Source organism: Chrysochloris asiatica, unplaced genomic scaffold, assembly GCF_000296735.1.
Source record: "Chrysochloris asiatica unplaced genomic scaffold, ChrAsi1.0 scaffold00018, whole genome shotgun sequence".
In the NCBI taxonomy this organism is placed as follows: domain Eukaryota; kingdom Metazoa; phylum Chordata; class Mammalia; order Afrosoricida; family Chrysochloridae; genus Chrysochloris; species Chrysochloris asiatica.
In genome coordinates, this window is record NW_006408536.1 from 11,896,585 (window position 1) to 11,902,408 (window position 5,824).

Below are 5,824 nucleotides of genomic sequence, written 5' to 3' on the forward strand. Positions count from 1 at the left end.
GGGGTCTTTATGAGGGCTCAATATTGTTAATGGTGTGCATAAAATTCAAATACCATGAAAATAAAGGGAAAAATCTGTCAACTATAATGTCCATAGCTTATTTTCTGTTCTTTCCTTGTTGTTGTTACTAAGTGACGTCAAGTCAGTTCAGACTCATGTGGTGGTTATGTGCCGTGGAGTTGGTTCCAACTCACAGTGACCCTGTACAGGGTTTCAGAGGCTGTAAATCTTTACAGGAGCAGAAAGCCTCATCTTTCTCCCGCGGAACTGCTGGTAGTTTCGAACTGCTGACTCTGAGGTTAGCAGCCCAATTTGTAAACTCTATGCTACCAGACCTCCAACTCATAGTGACCGTCTATATAGTTTCCAAGAAGCGGCTGGTGAGTTTGAACAGCTGACCTTGGGGTCCAGTGATTTATCCTACAGCACCACACCAAGACTCCCTCTTTCCTTAAACCATTGTTTTTCCACCTAAACTGAGACATTTTTTTCATTTGAGAGAATTTCATTTTCACACATGGCTCTGATTGGCAAAATTTGTTTTTTTAGCTCATTGGGTCTACCTCAAATTATTTTACTAATACATTATAAGTTCAACTCCAAAGAAATGAGAGTATGCTTTACAATAGACCAGTGATGTTAACTTCTAGTCAAAACATTCCAAATCCAAGGAACTGCTAGCTTCAGCACTTCCAAATATCTGTGCTTGGAGTCTTTGCTTGTTTATAGCTGAGAAACCTGACCTGAAATCCCTTAATAAATATTATTTGGTGAAATTGTTGATAAGATCATGGGCATTGACCCTCCACTTATCCTCCTCAGCATTAAGAAGCTAGCTTTCTGCACTTGAAAAACTGCCTTTACAAACTGATCCTCATTTAGTGCCTTTAAACAAAAAGCTAAAAGGGCTTCCACTCAGCCACCTCCTCTAGGGCACAGAGATGGTGTCCTTCAATCTCACTGTGCTTAAAAGTTGCTAGACTTACATACAATTGACAAAAGGGATATTCAGTGTCTGTCAGCCTTTAACTGTGATGGGATATAAAAAGGTTGGGGTTTGGAGATTTTAAAGAAATTGGACCTTTTGAAATAGCTTGAATTCACAGAGGCCTGTTAGAATTTGGCTGCCTCTTAAAAAAAAAAAAATTCTAAATGAGGTTGACAATGAAGAATTATGGACTGCACAACGAAGGAGTATCAATGTGAACAATTAATACTGGGAAACAGGTTGCGAAATCTCCGTATAAGCCACATGCCATCTGGCCCAGAAGCAGTCATTCTACCAGAGTGACATCAAAGGTCGGCGGGAGCGAGAGCCGTATGTCCCACTGCCAGGCTCCTGGATTTTATTTCTCATTTAAGAGAATCTGATCTGTCATTCCTCTGGCTCCTGTGGGCTTTAAATTCACATAATCAACATATCACTGCCAGAGACTTAGTAATAGCTAATGCAGTCTAAAGGTGAGTGGAGAATAATCATGCTCCCAAAGCCAGATGCCTTCAGTTCGGCAAAGAAATAAAAAGTCCATCTCAGGCTCCAAAAAGTAAGGCAAATTGCTCTATGTGAAGGAGACCTGGCCTCCACTCACAGATGGGCTCGTAACTATATTTTACACCCTAGGAGGGCTGACTCTGCAAAATTTTAGGGCAGTGGTTCTCAAAATATGTTCCACAGACCTCTAAGGATTCCCAAGACTCTTTCTGAGGTTCACTGAGATTAAGACCATTCCCATAGTAGTACTAAGATGTTAAGGAGCTCTGGTAGTGTAGTGGTTACGAATTGGGCTGCTAGTTCAAAACTACCAGCCGTTCCACTGGAGAAAGATGAGGCTTTCTCCTCCCATAAAGATTTACAGCCTCGGAAACCCTGTGCAGGGTCAGTATGAGTCGGAACTGACTCCTCTGTACTTAACAACACCAACAGTAATTAAGATGTTAGGGTCTGTAGATAGTGCAAACAATTAAGGTTGGAGGTTTGAACTTACCCAGAGGCACCTCACAAAACGGGTCTGGCAACCTACTTTCCAAATGGTCACAGCCTTGAAAACTCTATGAAGCAATTCTACTCTATGCAAATGGGCCACCATGAGTTGGAATTGACTCAATGGCAACTAAAATTAAAATGTTACTTACCTTTTCCACAGGGAGCTCTGGTAGCGTAGTGGCTACGAATTGGGCTGCGAACCTCACAGTCAGCAGTTCGAAATGATAAGGAGAAAGATAAGGCTTTCTGCTTCCATAAAGATTTACAGCCTCGGAAACCCAGTACAGGGTAGCTGTGAGTCGGAACCAACTCCATGGCATATAACAACAACCTTTTTCACAGTTTGATATTTGCAACAATCGCACAAAAGTCATTGGAGCCTGAGATGGATTTTTTATGTCTTTGCCGAACTATACTTGTGGTGTTGTTGCTGTTAGCTGCTACCAAGTCAGTTAAGACCCAGAGCAACCATGCATACAATAGAACAAAACACTGCCTGCTCCTGCGTTCTCTTCACAATCCTCGCTATTATGTTCAAGGACATTGTTGCAGCCTCTGTGTCAATCCATTGTGTCAAGGGGTTTCCTCTTTCTTGCTGACTCTCTGCTTTAACAAGAATGATGCCTTTCTCCAGGGACCAGTCATTTCCAATAACATGTTCAAAGGACATGACACAAAATCTTGCCATCCACTCTCCTCAGCTTCTAAGGAGCATACTGGCTGTACTTCTTTTTTGGCAGGGATATCAAACTACTTAATCTGAAGGAACAGTACAAATGAAAAAACTGAAGTAGGATGTTTTGGTACATTTTGTAGAAAAGGTAAAAGTAAAGCAAACATGCATGTGGCTGCCTTGGTGGCCCAGGAAGTCACGCCTGTGGCCATGGAGAAGTCAGGCAAAAGCTCAGCTCTCTGCATCGCTGTCTCCCAGGGTGTGCTTGTCAAAGAGATATTCTGCCAGGCCAGAAGCCGGGGCCCCATCTTGCGCAAATTAGTTACATAGTCACCCAATTCTTTGATGGATTTCACCTGCTCATTCAGGTAACGCGTTTCAATGAAGTCACACAAGTGGGGGTCGTTCTTGTCAGTGGCCAGTTTGTGCAGCTCCAGTAGCGACTGATTCGCGTTTTTTTCCAATTGCAGCGCACACTCCATTGCTTTCAGCCCGCTCTCCCAGTCCTCCCGTTCTGGTTTCTTGATATCCTGCAGGAAGGTTTGACCACCTCATTGGTTCTGCAGCTTCATCAGTTTCTCAGCATGTTCCCACTCCTTATGAGACTGATGCAGATAATATTTGGCAAAATTCTTCAAAGCCACATCGTGGCGATTGAAGTAGTAAGACATGGACAGGTAGATGTAGGAGGTGTAGAGCTTCAGGAAGCCCTGTGCTGGAGCAGCCAAGGGGACCTTAGGGCATCCAAGAGTAAGGTCCCAGCTGGCTGGAGGTGGTGGAAGGTGATGGGGAGTGGCCGGTTGAGGGAGGCTGGCAAGCGCCGGTTCATTCAAACACTGTTGAAGCAGGAGACCTCAGTGACTCTGCGAAGAACATATCCTAGCTGTACTTCTTCCAAGACATATTAGTGCATCCATCTGGAAGATCATAGTATATCCAGCATTCTTCGCCAGCACCATATCTCAAATGCATCCATTTTTCCAGGTCTTACTTAGTCATTGTCCAGCTTTCAATTGCATATGAGTACTGAAAATACCATGGCTTGGGTCAGATGCACCACAATCCTCAAAGCGACATCTGTGCTTTTTAGTACTTTAAAGAGGTCCTTTGCCCAACATGTTTGATTTTTTTATTGCTGTTTTTCATGAACATTGATTGTGGATTCAAGCAAAATTAAATCCTTGACAACTTCAGTCTTTTCTCCATTTGTCATAATGTTGCTTATTGGTTCAGTTGTGAGGATTTTTGCTCTCTTTGTGTTGAGGTGTAATCTATAACATAGTCTTTGATCTTCATCATTAAATGCTTCAAATCCTCTTCACTTATAGCAAACAAGATTGTGTCAGCTACATGTCCCCATAGATTGCTAATGCGTCTTCCTCCAGTCCTGATGTCACATTCTTCTCATGTAGTCTAGCTTCTTGGATTATTTTACTCAGCATACAGACTGAATAAGTATTGTGAAAGGATACAACCCTGATACATAGCTTTCCTGATTTTGAAACATTCAATGTCACCTTGTTTGTATTAGAATGACTGCCTCTTGGTCTATGTACAGATTCTGCATGTGCACAATTAAATTCCTATTTTTCACAATGTTATCTAGGATTTGTTATGATCCACACAGTCAAATGCCTTTACATAGCCTATAAAACACACGTAAGCATCTTTCTGGCAGTCTCTGCTTTCAGTCAGATCAATCTGACATTAGCACTGCCAATGTACTGTTGCAACTGTTTTTTAATTATTTTCAGCAAAATTTTACTTGTTTGATACTTCCTGCCTTCTATTGTATCATCTTTCTTTGGAATGGTTTCACATATGGGTCTCTTCCAGACTATTGGCCAGGTCTTCCCAATTTGTTAACATAGATGAGTGAGTGTTTCCCGTGTGACATCCATTTGTTAAAACATCTCGATTGAAATGTCATCGATCCCTGATGCGTTGTTTTTCACCAATGCCTTCAGGGCGGCTTGGGCTTCTTCCTTCAGTGCTGTGAGTTCTTGATCATATGTGACCTCCTGAAAAGATTCAGCGCCAGCTCCACCAAGACAAGAAATCGTTGTGCTTTTCACTGAAAATTCCATTTTCACTTAAGAATATCCTTGATGAAACACCAAAAGGGATTAATTTCATTAAATCTCCATTCTTGAATATATATCCTTTTGCCATTCTGTGTGATGAAATAGAAAGAACGCGTAAGGCACTTTTGCTGCACACCAAAGCACAATAACTGTTTTGAAGAAAATCATTTATACCATAATTACAGTTAGCTGGAGAACCATGCTTACTTGAAAGAAGAAATGACAAAATGTGAGTATTCAAACGGGGATATTTGGCAGACATTTTTCCAGAAAAGAACCAAGTTAACCTGTTACAGCAAGAAAAGCCTTTGATGGTATTTGCTGTCAACGGTAAAATTCAAGCTTTCAAGTGAAAATTAGAACTTCGAAAAACTTGTGCCTGCCACCATGATCATGACAGCTTCTCACTAAAGACTTATCTGATGAGATCAGCAATGGTTAACAACAAAAGTGAATTTTTTAAATTATATAATGAAATGTGTCCACATTTGGAGGATCTACATAATTTGGTGAACCAATATTTTCCAGATGACCAAGGCTTGATGTTGCAGAACCATGCATGACTAAAAGACCCATTTAAAGTCAAGACAGCAATGGATTTCAATGTAACAGAGAATGAAAGGTTCATTGCTATGTTTCAGATTCCACATTATAGGAAACCTTTAAGAAACTACCACTAGAGTTTTGATTTCATTTTAAAGAATATCCCATTATCTGAAAGGTTACTAAAAAACCCTCCTTTCCTGCTGGGGGGAAAAATAGCCCTCCCTTTTCTAACAATGAAGGCGACTGGGTAGTGCAGGGGTTAAGTGCTCAGTTGCTAACCAAAAGGTCAGCAGTTTAGACTTACCCGCTGTTCTACAGGAGAGAGATGAGGCAGTCTGTTTCTGTACAGATGATAGCCTTGAAAACCCTAGGGGACAGGTCCCCTCTGTCCTGCAGGGTCAATAGGTGTCAGAATTGATGAGATGGCAGTGGGTTTGGGATTTTTGTTTTTTCCAACCATGTACCTGTGTGAGCCTAGATTTTCTTCATATATGTATATTTCACCCAAACCAAATATTCAAAGAGAATGTCAAAACA

At 41.4% G+C, this 5,824-nt stretch overlaps 1 pseudogene across 1 annotated transcript; it reads right to left on the reverse strand.

The window, feature by feature from the left end:
• Nucleotides 1–2,888: 2,888 nt before the first annotated feature.
• On the reverse strand, nucleotides 2,889–3,616 carry LOC102813219 (annotated as a pseudogene). Its single transcript, XR_438687.1, has 2 exons — nucleotides 3,547–3,616; nucleotides 2,889–3,423 (listed from the first exon to the last, which is right to left on the reverse strand). The product of XR_438687.1 is annotated as a ferritin heavy chain-like (transcript).
• Nucleotides 3,617–5,824: the final 2,208 nt, after the last annotated feature.